The 22,462-nt window shown below is 33.2% G+C and overlaps 1 protein-coding gene and 1 pseudogene across 1 annotated transcript in view; one reads left to right on the forward strand and one right to left on the reverse strand.

The window, feature by feature from the left end:
- LOC148272577 (uncharacterized) overlaps positions 1 to 5,789 on the reverse strand; it is a 118,885-nt gene extending 113,096 nt beyond the window's left edge. The window contains exon 1 of the mRNA XM_088239859.1: positions 5,462 to 5,789. The gene's annotated coding sequence lies outside the window, so the exon portion shown is untranslated. The remainder of the gene's footprint in view (positions 1 to 5,461) is intronic.
- Positions 5,790 to 7,512: 1,723 nt separating this feature from the next.
- LOC148272579 (peptidyl-prolyl cis-trans isomerase pseudogene) lies at positions 7,513 to 8,308 on the forward strand (annotated as a pseudogene).
- Positions 8,309 to 22,462: the final 14,154 nt, after the last annotated feature.

The raw sequence follows: 22,462 nt of genomic DNA on the forward strand, positions 1-22,462 counted from the left end.
AAGAGTACTGTCTGACATTATAACGTCGGTGGACTCTGGTAATCTGGTGTTGATGGCTCTTCTGGACATGAGTGCTGCATTTGATACTGTAGACCATAATATTTTGCTTGAACGTCTGGAGAAAACTTATGGTATCCGTGATCAGGCACATTTGTGGTTCAGTTCATATCTTAATAAAAGAGAATATGCAGTCGTGTTCCAGGGTAAAAGCTCAATCAACTTTCGGGTGTCTACAGGAGTGCCTCAAGGGTCAGTACTCGGACCACTTCTCTATCTCCTTTACACTAAAGATATAGAGAACATTATCAAAGAATGTGGATTGTGGTCGCACTGCTATGCAGATGATACGCAGATTTATTTTTATTGCAAACCAGGCGAGAGAAGTGTGCTTGTCAATTTAATTGATGGATGCATCAAGAAAATAGGAAACTGGATGGCTGAAAACAGACTAACATTAAACCCATCAAAAACTGAACAACTGTGGGTGGCTTCAGCCAGACGACAGAATTTGATCCAGGATACGGCTCTACCCAATGTAGGGAGTGCCGTTTTACCCACCGTTAAACTACTGGGAGTTTTACTCAATTCTGACCTATCTCTTGACGCTCAAATTAGTAGAACGATAAGTTCATGCTTCTACCAGCTGAGACAAATTAAATGCATACGCAAAAATTTGCCGGTTGATGCCGCCCGTCAATTAATAAATGCGTTTGTAGTGTCTAGAGTCGATTATTGTAATGGTATCTATGCAGGTCTACCAATGAACAAAATGACTCGCCTACAATCTGTATTGAATGCCGCAGCGAGACTTATTTTCGGAATCTCTAAGTTCAGTCATATCACTCCACTACTTCGGGAACTACACTGGCTACGTTTTCCACAGAGGGTCGAATACAAACTCTGTTGGCTTATGTATAAGTCACTGCACAACTCGGCTCCGGAATATCTAAGGGAACTATGCATTCCAGATGAACTAGCTGACAGGCGTCTCACGCTTAGATCAGCTACGTCTACGGCGAGAGGAAAAGTTATTATACCTCTACGCAAACAGCGCACTAAATTTGGTGAGCGCGCATTTGCGGTCGCAGGCCCTATGGCATGGAATGCTCTCCCAGCAGAGGTGCGAGGCTGTGAAAGTGAAGTGATGTTTCGGAAAAAACTTAAAACCCACTTGTTCTCTAAATCATTTGAATAAATCCGTAGCACGTGACAACAAAATAAATTATTTTAATTAAATTACAAATTTAAAGCTTCAATTAAATTAACTTAACAATAGAATCACCATGTAAAGCGCCCTTGAGGTATTTTATTACGAAAATGGCGCTATATAAGTTATCCACAATAAATAAATAAAGTTGTCTTCTTTCAAACGATCACTGAATCTAATTCAATTATAAACACCTTTCTCCCGCTTCCACTTCCACTAAGTTTACTATATAAAATTGTGTCTTTCTACTTTCCTTTATAATAATTTTCTATGTAAAAATATGTCTTTAAAATTACCCACTGGGCTTATATAAAAATAAATAAATTTATCTTCAATTTTATCTACAAAGTAAAGTTAAGTTTTCTGTATGAAAAGCAGAATATGCATACATTTTTTCTTCTAAACATGTTTAAGATTATATATTACCGACGAAGATACTTTAAATTTTCATGCAAATATACTCATTTTCGTACACAAATATCGGTTTTTCATTCTGGACAGTCAAAAATAACTCTGTTAACTTTCCATTAAAATCGGGACACTGAGGTCCCAAGTATTCCTGGAGTGGTATTCTAAATCTCCCCTACCCCCTAAAGAGTGTTTAATTAAGGATTTTAATTTTCTAAATGCGCAGACATTTTGCTTCATGCAAAGGCCACATTGATGATTTAACGTCAAATGGTGTATAAAACTGACTGACGGTAATGTAAATGATAAAGCTGTTTAAAAAACAGAAAAAAACTAATACGGTTTTACTAAATGTTATTAAATATTTGTATATAGCCCCTTACCGACTTTTCTTTGTCTACCGGTTTCGAGACGTACCCGCCTCTTTTCTAGGACACTTATCAAACCAACATACAAAAGCATGTCGTGATGGTTTTAAGTTTTTGTGCAACAAATCGGTTAAGCCGTTGAGGAGGAGTACGGTGATATCACACGTACAGAGGAATTATATATATATATATATATATATAAAGATAATGTGGGACCAAAAATTGAACCTTGTGGTACTCCTGCAGACATACGAGTTAAAATTTATTTATTTAGCGGTACATCGTTCACTTCATGAATGTGTTATAATGTCGACAAAAATAGTTACAAATAAAATACCGTTAATGTATCGGAAATATTTTTAACGTTTCTTTGCGTGCTAATAAAATTAAAACACGTTTAAAGTTTGAAGTATTAATATATAAATTACGTTTACCATAACAGGATTGGACCGTAAAAAATGTATGACCCAATTTTTTAAAATTGTGATTACATTTCGGCTTCAAATGGTTATGTAAATATTAGTTTATTGTACATTCTAATAAGGCGAAAGAGTGCTCACGGGGGCCAATGGCCATCTTAAATACATGCAATACATTATGAGGATATGCGACAGCTAAGCGGAATGATGAATACGTATTTAATTGTATAGTTTTTCTGACATTTTCTTGCAGATGCATCCTCGAATACTGTGCCAAAATTTCAACGGCACGTCGCGTTAGGATGATTATGCTTGCTGGCAAAATCGAGGTATCGTAGCCCCGTTTTCCGCACCCCAAAAATGAATTGATTAAATAAATAAAAAAAAGTATATTTTTTTATATCCAGCTCGTTTTGATTTTTTTTTAAAAAAAAACATATTTGTATGCCGTTCGTCCGAAGGCAGCAGATAAAACTTATACCCATATGCAGAGACAAACCTTAAGGTGAGGAAAGTACGTTCTATTGTCTTCACCTTCGGGTTATTCTTTGCATTTGAGATTAGAATGTACTTTCCTCACCTTAAGTTTTGTCTCTGCATACGGGCATTAGTGTTTTAAGAGTTTTTGCATAGAATTACAATAGTCTAGAAACCGCCGATGCACATCAAAATGAAGCCGACAAAACTACTAATAAATTAATAATTTTACGTTTTGGCCATTAGTTACTCTGTAGACGTAGTTAAGTACGCAACTGCCTATTTAAATTCAATTACGCCGAGTTGTGTCGTTTTTAAGTGTCAAAATACTACTGGAATTAAAAGGAAATAGGGTGGAACAACATATTATGTATATGTAGTGAATTCACGTATGGTATTATTAAGAATTAAATTATTTTACCGTCTGTAAGATTGTTAAATAAAACAAGGCGGACATTTTGTTTTTACCCGGCTTTCTAAAAATAAGTCTAAGTGTAATATCAATGCGAAAGTGTGTTTGTAAATTTGTTCGTGGTTTTTTTTTACGTCGCAAGGGAGTGACCCATCGAAGTGATTTTGACATGCGGGTTTTTGATCTCTATGATAGCCGAAAAACTATGATTGAGTTTTACTATAGTTTGATTTACCAACAATTTCGGTTTTACTATCGTTCTACGATGAGTGCGTTGTTTCATCCGCGTTTTTACTTTAGTAAAATGCAACCACTGGTTTTTAAATTCCAAAGCTCAAAAATGTAATATCATATTTTTTACACGAGGATACACTGCAAAATAATATCGGTAAACCAACACAGAAACAGAATCTTATAAAAATAACAAAATTTGACAATTTAGTATATTAAAAACCGAGTTACAATAACGTGATTTTTGTATTTTACTTACTGTCAAAAAACGAAAACATTTTTTTTTCGTATTTATTTTTATTTAAGAAGGTTAACACGAACAGAAAATACATAAGGAAAAATAATGAAGCCCACTAAACCGCGAAACCGGCTTGTCAGCAGGTTTCTTATTTTTCCTTTACAAAGAAAAACGTTAGAGCAATTATATAAACTAAAAAAGTAATATAAACATTACTAAGTACTAAGAGCATACGTATTTTTAAAACTAAATTTATCAATAAAAAAATAAATAGATGACTGTTAACATAAAATAATAATCAATAGAAAGCCTTGTTACATGTTAGTAATTTTAATAATTTTTCTAAAAAAGTTTTGTCAACATTTTCTTTTAAGATCTGCTTAAGAATCTTATTAAAAATTTTAGTAATTGTACAATGAAATGTTCTTTGGCCATACTTGTTTACAAACCTCGGTACTGACAAGCCTTCACGTTGTGCTAGCCTTGTATTATGTGTATGTATATATATGCCTTTTCGGTAGTTACTATCGAATCGATATCTAGTAACAAATTTGAGCCATAGAATAGCCTTTACGGACAGGCACCCTTGCTTCTTAAAGAGTTCGGGTACCTCTTCCTTATCAATTCTAGCTGATTTGTTAATTAATTTAAGAGCTGAGTTTTGTAAAGATTGAGTTTTTTAATGTTGTAATACCATTCCTAATAATTTGTAAAACTTTTTGGTAGTATTACTCCAACAAACTGTGGACGGATAATTTTGTGGCAGTCAAATCTTGTCTTCTTTTCCAAAATAATTATGTTAATGTTTTGGTTATTTTTTAAAATTATAAAGAATATAACAAATATTATATACCTACATTATAATATTCCAGAGCTAAAATTTGCTTGCTTGTTGGATTGACCGTATTTTAATTGTCATTTAATTTTTCTTATCATTCTTGTTACCAAATTAGATATTATAATAATGTTATAGTAACTCGGTTTTTATTAAAAAAAAATGGTAAAAAAAAAATTACACTTGAATATTTCATAGTCTCTGGACTGGCACCTGAAGCGTAAGACTGACCAATATCATCATCATTCCCCTTTCATTGAGCGGTGTATAGGACACTGCATTGGTAATCTGTTACATGGGGGTAAGGTGAGGTAAAGTCCTAAACACCTTAGTTTTAACAGGGTTGAAAATCAATATTTTACGTCCATTCTGCTAAGAATCGAATCCAAGACCTCAATAATGGTAGGCGAATGCAACAACCACTACACAATGAAGCGGATTTATCTCCTCTTAGTTTTCTTATTCAGGATTTTTACGTAAGAGCAGACATCGAGTCGAAAATACGATTCGGGGACTGATCTGTATTCTCCATCTGCCTGGACACAGATCACCGTACCTTTCTTTTACATATGCTCGAGATCTTCTGCATTTAGTTTACTAATGCAGCGCCCTATGCACCATCAAGTGTGGAGAAGGATTTGATGATTATGACGATTAAAAAATGTAGTTAAACTAAGTCAATCAAATTAATTATACTTGAAAACGAGACGTGGGGGAAAAGACTCTCTTGATTTGAGCAAATATTTGCTAATCTCTACGTGGATACACAGCGAATACATATATAAATACGTCCTTAGAGCAAAAACAAGTTTTAGTCCTTGAAGACATAAACAAAACAAAAGTTAAAGGACTCAAACAAAACTCACCGTGACAAAGTTATTCCAAATGGTTTCGCAATCGCCAACTTTATCACAAAAACGTCAAGAAACACCAAATTATTTAACCGTAATTGAAACGAGTCACTGTTACGCCGACCAAACAATTTCGGCTAACGAAAAGGTCACGAAAATGTCAGAACCGATCACAGAACGAGCGTTACCGAACGCTGCGCTCCTGTCAAAATGTAATTGTTGTACTCTTCGACCAATGGGAAACGGTCCGTTTGAATTATTTGGAATTCCAGCGAAATGGCCGACGCTCGACTGCGTCTCAAGACAAAAGACGTGCGCAATGGCGGACGGAGAACGCCGCACTAATAGCTGCTCATTTCAGGTCGGTGCTGCAGGACAAGTCTCAAGCCCCATGAAGCGATGGCCTCGATAGTATTAAGAATTACTTCTGGCCTGAGAATCTGAAACTGCGGGGCGCGAGAAGTATGTTGATTATTCTGGCTGTGTCGTCCAGTGGCTAGCGTTGCGGACTCGCGGATCAGAGGCCCGAGGTTCGAACTCCACTCTACCCCAACTTGATTTGCATCTTTTAATAGTGAGTAATTTGTAACCTGTTAAAAATGTTAATAAAATTTAAATATTTTAGAAAATCATAAGAACGCACATAGCCATTCATTTAATTTCTAAAAAAAGTAAACACACAGTTGAGAATAAATGGTGTTACATAAGAAATAATGTTGGGTTTTTTGGATCGACAAACAAATAATTGTTTCGTGCTTTATGACAGTCATTCAAAAATATACCTAGCTGTAAACACGAACTTTATTATATAAATATGTTTTTTTTAAAACAGGAGTTGCTTATTTTTTGCCTTGCTTATTATGCACAAGGCTTATATTAACTGAAAACTTTATGTTTCTTTTAACTATGGTGTGAGGATCTGGCAGGATAGTCAGCTGTGGCCTTGTGAAGGAACTTCTCCGTTTTTGCTATTGAAGAAGTAACCACATAAAAAGTATTCAAGAGAAGCCGGACTATTGAAATACATCAACAAACCTTCCGTTCCATCTAGACAGTGTTTGACATTTTGTGTCCGTTTGTTTACTTCATCAATTTTAACATAGTTGTCTTTACTATTTTTACCTTGTATGATATTACCTCACGTCTCGACTTATAAATATAGTTGATTGTTAAATACCGCAGCAAACTAAGAACATTTAATAATAATAATAATCACATTTACATGTCAAAAATAATATAAATACAATATGTAAACTAAAAAAATATTTTTATTTATAATCCCAAATATCAGAGTACAATATACTTTGTATATTTCACCATGTTAGCTTTTTGTTGCATCTATCTATGTAGGTAAACCCGTACCCGTAACATAGATGCAAGTTGTATTTGTATGGTGTGGTATCGGTAGGGTATCGCACCCGCAATCAGCACTGCAAGAAGCGACAGCAAGGCGATCCACGGCCACTCGCTCAAATATTTTTATATTCACTCGAACGACAGCGGACCACCCCGCTATCACCGTTCACCATACATATGTAGTTTATAACATCCAGATTCGAAAAAAAAAAACACAGTTAATAGGGATTAAAAAAAAACATTTTTAGAGTAATAAAGGTCATTGAAGTACCGTCCAGTAAAATAAAAAATATTTGCCAATTATTAGTAGCATAAACATACTTTTAAATTTGTAATTTTGAATTCCCGCAAAAACAGTCATTCTATTGGCCACGCCTCTAATACGCCACGATGCATGTTTATTTGTTCCTGGTCATTGAAATTTGTTTAGAACAATATCACGAAACCTGACGTCACAACAGCCAAGGCCAAACATGACGCATTTTTCTAGCAACGTATTTTTATTAAATATCTTTTTTACATTTATGCATGAAAACATATTTCTACAATATCCGTATTGATTTTTAAATTACAATTATTCTAAATCCATTTCATATATTTTTATCGGTATTCGTAGTATGTGATATTAAGAAGCACAAGTAAGAACTTTACTAAACTGTGTGTTTAAGTAGGTGCCTTGGATCTATTCTATTTCAATTTTATGAAAAATGACAACGCAATCAAAACAAATTCATTCACGGTCTGTTTTTTTATTATTTAAGAGCTTGGAGCCGTTATTGCTGCCAGCCAACTTTTGATAGGTATAATATTATGTTTGGATTAAATTTAATTCGACGATGTGCCAACAAGACCTTGCCGCGGGTATTTTTCGACATGACAGCTGATGGTGAAGCGATTGGAAGAATCGTGATGGAGTTGCGAGCTGACGTAGTGCCAAGAACTGCGGAGAATTTCCGAGCCCTTTGCACGGGAGAAAAGGGCTTCGGGTACAAAGGATCACCTTTCCATCGAGTGATACCCAACTTTATGTGCCAAGGAGGAGACTTCACTCACTACGACGGCACAGGAGGAAGGTCCATCTACGGGGATAGATTCGAAGATGAAAATTTCACTCTCGGACATACTGGACCGGGTACGGTCGCCATGGCGAACGCTGGACCCAACAGCAACGGATCGCAGTTCTTCATCACGACTACAACTACGAACTGGTTGGACAATAAGCACGTTGTTTTCGGAGAAGTTGTCGAAGGCATGGACGTCTTGAAGAAGATTGAGTCTTTTGGAACTACGCCTGGTACAACGACTAAAGAAATACAGGTGGCAGAGTCAGGACAGTTGTAATTTTTAAACTTAAAATCAAAGTGAAATAAACTTTTCCATGTTTTTTTTCTTACAGAGCGTATTATTAGCATTTCTTTTTATTGTAAAATGTACTTTTTGTTATATAAATTATACTGTATCCATGTATTGACGTATAATAAATAATCGTTTTACTTCCTTTCAAAATGCTCATCTTTTTTTTAATTCCGCAACTCCCTCGACAGTTTAAAAAAAATCAATCGAACATCACGTGAAATATTTATGTGAAAAAAAGATGCAAAGAATACATGAATTTTAATGCCTTCTTTTACATGCTTGTAAGTGTCTTATTTAATTATACGCCATCGTATGAATGTTGACGAATATATAACAATTTAAAATATTTCATTTTATGTAAATATTTATGGGAAGTAAAAATTCGTTTATTGTTTATCAACTTCCTTTTTTTAAGAGTAAAATATGAGATCACTTCGCATCATTCCAACAGAAATTGTACTGTCAGCGACATGATATTCCAATATCATTATTGTATAAATCTATAAATATTTTATCCGTTAGAGCTTTATTATGGTCCAAGCTGGTTTCTCAGCATGCGCCTCTATCTGAATATAGAAATAAATTAGAGCATGTATATAAAACTCGGTTCTCTAGTGATGATGGACTAGCTCTCCCTAAATTCAACAATAAATACGGGAAAAGAACACTACAGTACAATTTACCAAAAATGTATTATACACGACACCTCGCCGAGCATACAGTTGAACTGTAGATAGGGGTGATTCTGCAGCTGCTATTTGACCGGCTATCTCGGGTGAGATAACTTTCTTCAGGCTGAGTCTGCGGCGATATTCTTCAAAGGGGCAGGCGGCGACATCGAAGGCGGAGAGGGCGTAGATTCAATAAAAACGCGGAGTCTTGATTTATACACACATTTATTCATATTTCATATACACACATTTATTCATATTCATATTCATTTATTCATTTAACTGCAACTAGAGAACTTTTTAAACAAACTAAGCAGTTAAATATAACTGAACTCTTTCAACTAGAATCATTAAAATTTATCCATAAATTAGCCACTAATGTAACTGTAGACGAAGAACTAAAACTAGTAAAAAATTGTAGTCAACATGGACATAATACGAGAATATCAGACAAATACCATATACAACTTTCTAAAACAAGACAAGGACAATCAAGACTAATGAACCAGGGACTGAAATTATACAATAAACTACCAGACAAAACTAAACAAAAGACCCAGACAAACTTTTCAAAAGATGTAAAAAATATTATTTTGAACAACAGAGTATAAATGAAAAATGTATATATTATTTTATGTCAAATGAATGTAATAATCCGTAAGGGTTTATAAATAAATTTTCAAATAAAAAAACAAAAAAAAACAGAGGTTTTATTTTAGGACCCGATTGTTAGGTTAATATCTAAATAATACAGTGATTGAAATCTCAAAAATCTCTAAAACATTTATGTTTGTAAGTGAAAATTCTTGATAGAAGTTCATTTCAATTTATTATAGAAATTAAAGATGAGTGATACTTTAATCCACAAATTTGGAATATCCAGTGACCGGTGTCACGAAAATGTCACGAAAACGATGAAACCGGTGACTGGATATTCCAAATTTGTGGATTAAAGAATCACTTGTCATTTATTTATATAATAAATCAAAAACCTCTTATTGGATTGTGGTTGAATCGGGTTGTGGTCCCGTGGCTAGTATTGCTGACTCGCGAATCAGAGGTCCGAGCTTCGAACCTCACTCTACCCAAACTTGATTCCCATTTTTTAATTGTGAGTTAGACACAGATATGAAGGAACAAACAATCATGAATCGTGACGTATTAGGGGCGTGGCCAATGGAATGGCTGTTTTTGCGGGAATTCAAAATTACAAATTTAAAAGTATGTTTATGCTACTAATATTTTTTTATTTTACTGGACAGTACTTCAATGACCTTTTTTACTCCAAAAATGTTTTGAAAAAAGTGAAATTTCCCTATAAACTGTGATTTTTTTTTCGAATCTGGATGTAATAAACTACATATGAATGGTGAACGGTGATAGCGGGGTGATCCGCTGTCGTTCGGGTGAATATAAAAATATTTGAGCGAATGGCCGTGGATTGCTTTGCTGTCGCTTCTTGCAGTGCTGCCTGCGGGTGCGATACCCTACCGATACCACACCATACAGATACAACTTGCATCTATGTTACGGGTACGGGTTTACCTACATAGATAGATGCAACAAAAAACTAACATGGTGAAATATACAAAGCATATTGTACTTTGATGTTTTGGATTATATGTAAAAATATTATTTTAATTTACACATTGTATTAATATTATTTTTGACATGTAAATGTGATTATTTTTCTTAAAATGCCTAATCAAGATTATTACTATTATTAAATGTTCTTAGTTTGCTGCGGTATTTAACAATCAACTCTTTTTTTAAGTCAAGACGTTAGGTAATATTATACAAGGTAAAACTAGTAAAGACAACAATAATAAAATTGTTGAAGTAAACCAAAGGACAAAAAATGCGAAACACTGTCTAGATGGAACGGAAGGTTTGTTGATGTATTTCAATAGTCCGGCTTCTCTTGAATAATTTTTCTGTGGTTACTTCTTCAATAGCAAAAACGGAGAAGTTCCTTCACAAGGCCACAGCTGGCTATCCTGCCAGATCCTCACACCATAGTTAGAAGGAACATAACGTTTACGCTACGTGCAATTCAGACAGTGAAAGCAGCGTAAGGTTCCGGCAGAAAACTATTTGAGCATCTTTTGTTCCAGCATAACATCAGCCCGGGCACTCCTACCGGCTCCGCACACACTCACACACGCGCGCACACAGCCAGAGTTACCTGTCACGAGCGGCCACCAACACACGGACGATACACCTGTGGAGCACCCATACCAGGGAACAATCAATTCACATTTACGCACACCATCAGGTAACTACTCGCGTGTAATGTTACTGTCTTGCCGTCACCAACACCACTTCAGCCGCACACCAAAATAAGATATCTGAGATGTATTAAAAAGAACAGGTAAAAATCACCACCATCTTTCGTTCTCACATTTTTGTGCATAGGCCACTGCGCCGGTACACAAAGTAATAACGATTCAAACAAAACTTTTTTTTATGCGTACGGTTCTGACATTTATGGCAACCGAGAGGCAAAATATTTTCAATAATTGTTTAAACACATTTACAGGGCTTATGACCTGTTATTTTTTAATTAATACATTTTATCATGAATGCAATTTTATGATAACTATGCCCAGCTTCAAGGGTACATACCCCGTTTCAAGCTAGGCAATTATATTTTAATACATGATAATAGTTTACAAGTTAATAGAAAGCACAGACTAATAAAATATAAACTTACTCGTATTTACATTTTGATACATATACATACGCACATATACATATACACACAAATACATATATACATACATACACACATATACACATATATACATATAATTACCCAACACACAAATCTTGTCGGCCTCGTGGCGTAGTGGTCAGAATATTTACCTACCATGCAAGAGGTCTCGGGTTAGATTCGCGACATGGTAGACATGAAATAATTATTTAAAAGGGTGTTTTTACGCTTGAATATTCCATAGTCTCTAGACTGCCACCTAAAACGTTACTTTATGTAACAAACATTATCAAGATACGCTGCGATTTGTATACCAAGACAGTGCCCTATGCACCATTAGGAATGATGATAATGATAATATTAATAATAATTAAACGTAATACACAGCTAAAAGTTAACATAATAATTATAAATAAAATGAACTTGCTTAAGTGAAATCGGTTATTGGTCTATTAAACTAAGTGGATTAATCACCAATATATTGCATATGTCAACATTTTAATTCAGTGGATTTCACCCCCTGGGGTGGTATTCTGAACGCAAAAGCGCGCGTCGAAAACGCATTTTTAACGCGTATTTACGTACTAAAGCGAGCTAATTGTACTGGTATACAGGGTTCTGTCAAACCCTGACACATCCGAAACCACGATGATCAGTATGAACAAGAAGACATATCGGCACATTATTTTTTTTTTAGAACGAATAAAATTATAAAAATAAAATATCAAATAAGCAAATGGTTGCTTACTTATGCAAGGGAGAAACGAGGAGGGGGGAGTCTTAAACTCCACCTCGCTCCCCTCACTTCTCCCCTGCAGATAAATAAATATTTTATTTTTAAAAAATGTTTGCTTCTAAATATATTTTTTTTAATATATGCTAATATGTCTTCTTGTCCATACTGATCATTGTGGTTTCGGATGTGACAGGGTTTAAAGAACACCCTGTATTTATGTAAAAAATTTGTTCGAAATTATGATTTGTTAAAAAAAAAATAATTCAACAAGATTGTAAAATGTCTTCCTAGGCATGGATTTTCCCAGTGAGTAAAACATTAACAATGTTTGAAGCATTTCCGAATGTTTTTAGAAATGCTATATTTCCTCCCCAGGGAGTTATTTAGATTTTAATTTGTTGCAACAGAGAGGGAAAACATGTTTTAGAAAGGGAAATATTATTTAGTGAGAAAATCCAGCCGGTCTACAAAAATTTGGTCATGCTCAAAACATTGTTTATTTACCTAACTGGTATGAGAAATATAAAAATTATTTTCTGGCCTAGTAGGTGAATCGGTTCAGCCGAATGAATCTCACCGACATAATAAAGGTTTCACCTCTTTTACTTCACAAAAGTCAACAGATGGAAGAGTTGAGGAAATGTGAATTTTTAAACATGGGCATAATGGTGAATGTTACACAGTGTGTAAAGTGGCCACTTAAACCAGCCAATGAGGGGCATAACATCTGTTTATGCCTAAACTTCTTGTTCAATAATTATTAGTTAAGATTTATATTTATATATTATCATTGCGATGTAATTATCCTTTATTTTTAAATACTCTCTTTTACCTCTTATGTATATTGTAAAATAACACAAAAATTTTAATAAATAAAAAATCATATTTATTTTTTTATAAATCAACAGTAATGTAATTTTCCAGATAATACCAAACTCCATTGTATGATTTTGAGTAAAAAATAAGTTCGTATTTATAAGAAGTTCTATATTTCTTTTCTGTACAACAATTTTTTTTTTTAATTTTGAACTTTTCTTAATACTGTAGGTGTTTTGACTGTGGTGTGAAGTTAGAATATTAGAAAAAAATTATCTATGTTATAAAAAAAATTAATGCTATTTGCCTTGTAATAGAGGATAAAAATTCTATTTCGACATACTAATTGTTGAGGAGTGGACGAAGTGTGAAGAAAACCTCTTCCTAGGAGGAGGAAAGGCAGGTTGCGCAACTCCACTAACCTGCTGATGATGAGGCGTGACGAGTGCTCGAACCCTGGTGAAGCTGGCGGTCGTGAGACGCTGGCACAGCTTGTATGGAGCTGGTGGTCTAAATGGACGCTGGTACATCTCGCTTGATGAAAGATTTTGTTGAAGCAAAACGCACTTCACTCGTAGAAAGTTATTTGTGTACTGATAACATAATGTCTTTTCTGGCACTCACATGTAGAATTATTGTTACATGGAGTACGCTAGGAAATGGGAAGGACGGGTAGGTAGATATTAGGTTGAACGTTGGTCCGAACATCAATTTCTTCATATTTGCATCTTATTTATAGTATTTACCATTTTTTAAGTCGCATTTTATTTTCTGACATTGTTTTTTTTAAAATTATAATCTCTTTTACTACAATTTTTATTTATTTATTTAAATTCTTTTGACTTCTTCTAATATTGCCTTATATTATTTTTTTAATAAACAAAGATTGCTTTGAACTTTTTTTTTTAAAATTAGTTTTAATATATTTTGAAGGAGCTTCTGACAGTGTTACTTTTTAAAATAAAATTTTATTGCTGAATTTGTTATTCTTTTTTATATTGTTGTTTTCAAAAACAAACTTTTATTTCCTTATTATTGCTTTTTGACTGTTATATTTTTAATTTTATAGAATACGTTATTTTTTTGCGCATTTCAGCATTTTTTTATTATGTCTGTTATAATCATAATTCTTATTTTTAAATTACTAATAGTAATTTCTTCTTTCCTTTTTTAATATATAATATATATATACTAATGTTTTTTTACTACTCAAAATTTAGCTTTTCAGCTGTTATTTTTGAGTTGCTTTAAATATTATGTTTTTCTTGTAAAAACTTGGGCATGTTTTAATTTATATTTTCTATTTTACTTTTTGCACTGTTTTTTTGTGTTTATTTTTTTCAGTTATTTCCGCATTATTTTTGTAATTGTGGTTCATTAACAAAAATAAAAATTTCTTTGCATTTCATTTTCATTTAACTGCATACACACTAAGGTAATAAATTTATCTGGATCGTGTCCAGTCTTCCTAACTAGGTACAACCTGTTTTAAGGCAGACATGTTTATGCAAAATAAACAATAACAATACTAACAATATTTTGAGTTTGTCCAAATTTTTGTAGACCAGGACTGGATTCAACTCCCTGGGGAGCTGTTTATACTAACATATTACAACAGAGATGAAGAACATTTAAGAGAAGGTAATATAGAAGTCCAGGCATCTACAGGGCTTATGACCTGTCAATGGCTGGTTTAAGTGGCCACTTTACACACTGTGTATCATTCACCATTCTGCCTATATTTGAACATCTATATTCCTTCAATTCTTTCATCTGTTGATGTTTGTGAAGTTAAAGAGCTGAAACCTTTATTTATGCGGGTGAGATTCATCAAATTAAATTATTACACGTACATACTAGGCAACGCCTGAAAATATTATTTTTTTCAATTTCTATACTTCTTCATGGACCAGGTAATTTATCAACGAAAAAGTTTTGCAATGTTTGGGTAACATGTTGAATATTTTGGGGCCCAGAAACCTGAAATTTCTTTGCCCGAATTCAGAGTTTGTGGTAGACCCCATGACCCATCCTCTAGTTTGACTTCTGGTAGTGTGGGAGTGTTCTTTTTGGGATTTGGTAGAATAATTTGCTATCACAAACACAATTATTCTAAAAATATATATAATTGCCTTATATCTAAGATGTCAAATTCCTCAAATAACTTGACATAATAAATAAATATATTTAATCGATAACCTAAGCATGTAATCAAATTATGGAGACTTTACTGATCCGTTAGATTTCAGTTAATTTTGAATACTCTAAAATTATGTCAATAAAATTGTACTATACGTTTTCCGAAAAAAAAATTAAATTACAGATAATAATGTCTTACCAACAATGCCATATAATATACGAAACTACAGATAAAAAAAGTTTACAAATGAGGAGAAAAATTGTCTCAAAATTAGTTGTATAGGTGTTTAAAACTGTACAGTGATTCCTGACGAAATATAAGGCCTTGGAATTAATACGTTCTAGTTAAATTTTAATATAAAATGAAACGTGATGAAAAGAATTTAAATTCTTAAGACGTAAAGAGCTAACTTAATAAACCAAAAACAAACATATTTATAAAATTGCTGTGCTGTTTTTTGTTTTCTAAATATAATATTATTTAAAACCTTTTAATTTCATGGATAATATTTCAGTAAGCTGCTTGTTGTATGCTGATGATGCAGTTCTGTTAGCAAGTAGCAAGGATGATTTGCAACAGATAGTCTCTAAAATGTATGCCTGGAGAGTGAATTGGCGATGAACGAAAGTAAGTCAAAAGTGATGGTATTTGAAAGGGATAGTGAGGTTACTGACTGCACAATAAATGTAAACAACGAATGTCTCGAACAAGTAGAAGAATTTGTGTATCTGAGAAGTATGTTTTCAAGAGATGGAAGAGTAGAAAAAGATGTTGAAAGGAGAGTGAATGCGGCAACAAAATGAACGGAGCACTAAGGACAGTAATTGCTAATAAGAATATGTCAATCGAAGCTAAACTAGCAGTGCACAACGGAGTTTTAGATGAAATCAGGCGAGAGTGTAAATCTGGGTCAAGTATAATTGATAAGATTAAGAAAGGGTCTCTGAGATGGTTTGGTCACGTAGAACGAATGGACGACGAAGGAATGGTAAAACAAGTATATATGGCGAAAATGAACGGTAACGTGAGACGAGGACGACCAAGGAAGACGTGGCATGATCAGATAAACAGAACCGAAAGGCATGTATGACAAGATGTATGAATGTGGAAGAAGCTAGGAATGTATGCCAGGATATACGTGTGGCGGTCCATTATCTCTGCCTACTCCTACGGAGAAATGGCGTGATGGTAGTAGTAGTAAAACCTTTCACAAATAGATTGAAGCACACAATATAAAAACGGCCTTAATGGTGTACAGGCTAGATCCTTTTGTAATTAACGCGTGCTTCCGGCCTGTTGCAGTGCAAATAAATAAATTAAAAAAAAATGAAAAGAAAACTAAGTGGATTAAAGTATTACCTCGTCCCTATTTTTTTTTTTTTATATTAATCTACCAAATAATATTGCTTTAGTTATATTTTGAAAGTCATGTTTATTTTAATTGAATTATTTTTGTGGTCTTTTTTAATTTAATTAGAAATGTGAATGTGATTTTACGGCGAATTATTTTATCAAATTTCGCTGTGGTTTGTTCAAAAAAAGTTCATCATAGTTTTTGCTACTTTATAAAATTGCAAAACGCCATACGTTATAATTATACATATGTATTCTTCGAAGCCATTTGATCTAATGAGTTAATCAAATTTTATTAGTGAACGGCTGAGAAAGACTTCATTATTTCGTTTCTTTAATTTTGTTTACTTATTACAAATTGTATTTAGTAGTACCTATGTGATTTCATAAAAGAACGTTGTTTCTCAATTTAAGAAGGTACGCCTCGGAGTGTGGTGGTAGACGCGTTCGCCTGTCACGCTCGAGTTCCTAAGTTTGACTTCTAGCAAGGTGGCTATGAAATATTGCTTTGTTTTTATTTATTATAAGAGTAGTTTATTTTATTTTTCATTTGACTCTTTTGAAAAAATATATGTATTGTTTTATCAGCGCTATGATTTTTTAAAGTTTTGTATTTTTAAAAATTACCCAACGTGTGACGTCTCAAGTTCTCTTCCCCGTCTCGATGAGTTCTGCTGATTGGTCAGTTGACTTAACTGAATAACATTCTGCTTGTATTCTGATATTGAATTATAGACATTTGAAAATCATTATAAAAAAATACTACATAGATCATTATTACAGACAACGAGAAAACCACTCTGGTCATCTTTTCCCAGGAATCTCTATGGCGAGTACATCCAATAACTATGCCCAGAACTCTCCACTTATTTATTTATTAAACTTTTTAATGTTATTTGTACATTGGCGGGCATATTGTCAAATGGCAGTTTCTTCCAACCAAACAATAAAATAAAAGTTTTATTTTTTTATTTAAGTTACAGAACATATTCAATAGAAAATAAAGATTAAAAAGCTAAAGATATATAAAAATAGAAATAAACGTATTTGTTTATAAATTACCTTAAATCAAAACTATAACTCAATGGGAAAAAGGAAAAAAGAGGAAAAAGGAAAGGAGGAGAGATTAAGGAAGAGAAAGGAGATGTCTCTTCAGACGTGATTTAAACAGAGATAATGTAGTAACATCTTATACGTTTAGCTCGTGAATATAATTTAAACTTTTCCGTCATTGATCCGTTTGACTGTCACAAATTAACATTTAAAAAGCGCGTTTTAAAACAAACTTTGTTTTTTTTTCTTGTACTTAGTTTCTAGAATTCAATCTTATTTTATCTCTAATTCTTAAAATTTTATATATTTTTGTATTTTGACACTTGTGCAATAATATTTACACACATTTCCACCCTCATTCCATAATAATACCCCCTCACCCACCCTCTCACACACTTACACTAACACAAACACACTAGCGTGTATTGTACGAGTATTTAAGGTATTTCTGTGGATATCTGCCATTGGTTTTATTCTCTGTATATTTTATTTATTATATTTTTTTACATGTATTACTGTTGATATGCCTAATAAATAAAAAAAATGAGAGTAACGCATTACCGAGATGATGTCGCTGTAGAGATCGCCAACGTCGGGGGGACCTGACAAGGCACCGCAAGATGAAGAAGAAGATCATTATTATCTTAGTTTATTATTACAATGAGGAAGTTGCTTGGTTTTTAAAATATTTTTTAATAGACTCAAACTAAGCCATAATTTTTATTAAAATATTTTTATGCATGGTATTTATAATCAGCGCTATGATTATTTAATGTTTTGTAATTTTGAAATTACTCCGTGCGACGTCACAAGTTATTTTCGGTGAGTTCTGCTGACTGAGGAATTGGCTTTCCGTAAGCCGGAAATCTATCACAACTCTCTTATTACCGGTTGATTCGGAAAAACTACCAACGTCGTTCAAAGTAGTTCATTTTCATCAAAATTATTTTTATTATTGATATTTAAAGCATTAACTTTGTGGTCAAATATTTTACTAAATAGACAAACTCAAATATTGTAATGAAACCAACGGGTCCAAGAAGAAGTTTAAATATTGAAAAATTGTTTTCAGGCGTTGCCTAGTAGGTGAAATAATTCAGTCAGATGAATCTCTTCAACAACAACAACAACAACAATAAAGGTTTCTGCTCTTTAACTTCACTAAAATCAACAAATGGAAGAATTGAAGAAATATGAATGTTCGAACATGGGCAAATGGTGAATTTTACACAGTGTGTAAAATGGCCACTTAAACCAGCCAATGAAAGGTCATAAGCCCTGTAAATGCCTAGACTTCCATATTCCCTTATTTAAGGTATTCTCCATCCCTGTTGTAATTTGTTAATTTTACTAAATGTTATTAAATATTTGTAAATATCCACTTACCGACTTTTCTATGTCTATCGGTTTCTAGACGTACCCGTCTCTTCGTCAGGACACCAATTAAACCAACATGCAAAGCCCACTATACACCTTCACCATAGTTGTTGCACAAAAATATAAAACCAACACGACATGCATTTTAATAAGCACATCACATGCCCTGATTAGGACAAACATGCACTGATTAAATTATTAAAATATCATATGTTGTTTGAGAAAAAGTTGAAAATAGGTAGAGGGGATGGAGGCAGGGGGTGAGCATGTGCTTATTAAAATGCATGTTTATATGCAACTATGGTAAAGGAGTATAGTGGCTCAACAATTTTGAGTAAGTCCAAATGCTTGCCGACTGGCTGGATTTTCTCCCTAGGGAGTTGTTCATATTTAAATTTATTTCGACAGAGAGAGAAAACGTTTTTGAGAAGATAATATGGAAGTCTAGGCATTTACAGGGCTTATGACCTGTCATTGGCTGGATTAAGTGGCCACTTTAAACACTGTGTAAAATTCACCATTCTGCCCATGTTTGAACATCCACATTTCCCTAACTCTTCCATCTGTTGACTTTTGTGAACTGTTGAAATAAATGTAAATATGAACAACTCCCTAGGGAGAAAATCCAGCCAGTCTGCAAGCATTTGGACATACTCAAAAATTGTTGAATTACTACCTGGTAAAAGAAGAAGTATAATAATTGGAAAATTGTTTTCAGGCGTTGCCTAGTAGGTGATTTGGTTCAGCCGGATGAATCTCACCCGCATGATAAAGGTTTCAGCTGTTTTACTTCACAAAAGTCAACGGATGGGAGAGTTGAGGAAATGTGGATGTTCAAACATGGGCAGAATGGTGAATGTTACACGGCGTGTAAAGTGGCCACTTAAACCAGCCAATGACAGGTCATAAGCCCTGTAAATGCCTAGACTTCCATGTTCCCTTCTCAAAAACGTTTTCCCTCTCTGTTTAAATAAATTTAAATTTGAGTATAGTGGCATTTGCGTGTTGGTTTAATTGGTGTCCTGGCGAAGAGACGGGCACGCCTCGAAACCGGTAGACACCGGTAGAAAAGTCGGGAAGTGGTTTTATACAAACATTTAATAACATTTAGTACAATAATTTTTATTTATTTTTTTACATTTATAATAAACTTCGCCGTGCAATAATTCGGTAGTCAGATGGCAGAAGGACCATCTGTAATTTTCAAAAATGTTCAGGAGAGCTGAAATACGACTCAATTTCAAGACTTCAATCCCCAAACTAAAATATTTTAGTATTGCTATTCAATAATAAATTATCATTCTAAATTATGGTGTTTTTTTTTTTTCTATGTGTATTTACTGAAATATTGATTAAAACTTTTGAAAACTAAAAAACAGAAAAAATACACATTTTCCCTTCCGCCATCAGACTACCAAATTTTTACCGCGCGTAAGAATTCATTTTTATATCCTATTTGTAGTGGGGATCAACTTCACTGATGCATTAATCTGAAATCGGCAAGAAATGAGTGCAATTATGACTTACATATATTATGGTACTTTCTGCACTCTCACAACTGCAAGTTAGTGGAGCGCAGTTTCCGTGGAAGCCAGTTAAGTAACCCATAAACCTAAACTCACCTCTTCATCTCAGCGTCGATCGTCTAAAGTTCGTAAAGACTGACTAACGTCCGGTGATCACTCAAGATCGAACTCGACGAAGTTTCGTGTATGCGTTTACTAATTTACGGAATAACTCCATCAAATTACAAAGCACATTAATACATTTAATCATGAAATTCACAACTATAATACACGACATGCAAAAAATCTTCACATTTCTAAATTTTGTTCCACGAAGTTCGGCAAAAGGTCTCTGGAATACATTGGTCGTATACAATTTAATAAACTGCTTGATGACCTTAAAAATGAAATGTCGAGTGGTAAATCTCAAAGACCAGAAATGAAGACCTATTTCTTGAATCTTTTTGAAAGTGATAGTTTTTAGCTCAGTTTCTGTGAATAGTCTGTATATTGTGTTTTAGGTTTAAATGTTTTTCTTTTCTTTTTTTAATATTAAGTTCACAGAATGTTTAAATGTTTTTATTTTCTTTTTTAATATTAATTTCACAGAATGTTTAAATGTTTTTTCTTTTCTTTTTTAATATTAAGTTCACAGATTGTTTGAATGTTTTTATTTTCTTCTTTAATATTAAGTTCACAGATTGTTCAAATGTTTTCTTTCCTTTTTTAATATTAAGTTCATAGATTGTTAAAATTTGTTGAAATTTTTATTGTTTAAATGTATACTATGTATTGTTACAAGATATGTACTATTTTTTCTATGTACCGTCCCAAATGAGTTTTCTCGTACAACTCCTGGGAATATAATATCATGATATTCATGTCTTATATGTTTTATTAATAAATAAAAAATAAAAAAATAAAAAAAATATTGCATCCATCCAATTAAGAATAGTCCAGAAGGAGCGTAGAATCATATTTGAATACAGCGGACTGGGTCCAATAATTCCCCCATTATGCCTCACTTTCGCCGCGCGCATTCGTGATGCCGTCGCGTAATGTTGCACGATAGGAAAACATATTATTATAATTTATTATATAAATAAAAGACGAGTGATACTTTAATCCACAAATTTGGAATATCCAGTGACTGGTTTCATCGCTTTCGTTACATCTTCGAGACTGGTATCTTTATTAAGGGGTTCAATGTATTTATACAAAACAGAGGTAAGGATAGATAATTCAAAGTTATGTGAAAGTAAATTAAATGAATTTATTTTTATCTTAAGGATCATTATCAAAAAAATTTAATGAGTTTTAATATTTTATTTTATTTTTAGTTTTTTATATAATTATAACACAAATGTAAGGTAAAAAAAGCAATCTATTAATTTGTCTAAAATTTTATAGTGCACCCGGAAATATCGATTGACACAACAGAGTAGATAAGTAAAGGGTCATTTAATAAGAGTGATTGAATTAATGAACTTTAAACTTTATTATTTATTTGTTTGTTTTTCTGTAAATAAAGTTACCGTAAAACATTATTATGGATAGTCAAATATAATGGAAAGCTGTGCATAATCGCTTCTAAACGCGGCTCGATCTTGGTGAACATCAATAATGAGGAAACAAAAATTCAAAATGTTTAATAGACCAAAGTATAATATATAATTTATGCAATTTAAATATCAATAAATGAAGAACTTCGCCCTACGGGGAATTGGGTACAATAAATGTTTTCTTGCGAGCAAAAAATTAGAGCAAAAAATTTACATAAAAGAATATGTACCAAAAAAATTAAAATATATTTTAATAAAAACGATTTACTTTGAACGACGTCACTGGTTCATGTGAATCAACCAAAGATTAGAGAGTTATGGATGATTTCCGATTTGCTTGCCGTAAATAGACCAATGGCAGAACTGATCAAGAATAAG

Source organism: Micrasema longulum, unplaced genomic scaffold (assembly GCF_059751315.1).
Source record: "Micrasema longulum isolate JH-2025_06_02 unplaced genomic scaffold, ASM5975131v1 h1tg002284l, whole genome shotgun sequence".
In the NCBI taxonomy this organism is placed as follows: domain Eukaryota; kingdom Metazoa; phylum Arthropoda; class Insecta; order Trichoptera; family Brachycentridae; genus Micrasema; species Micrasema longulum.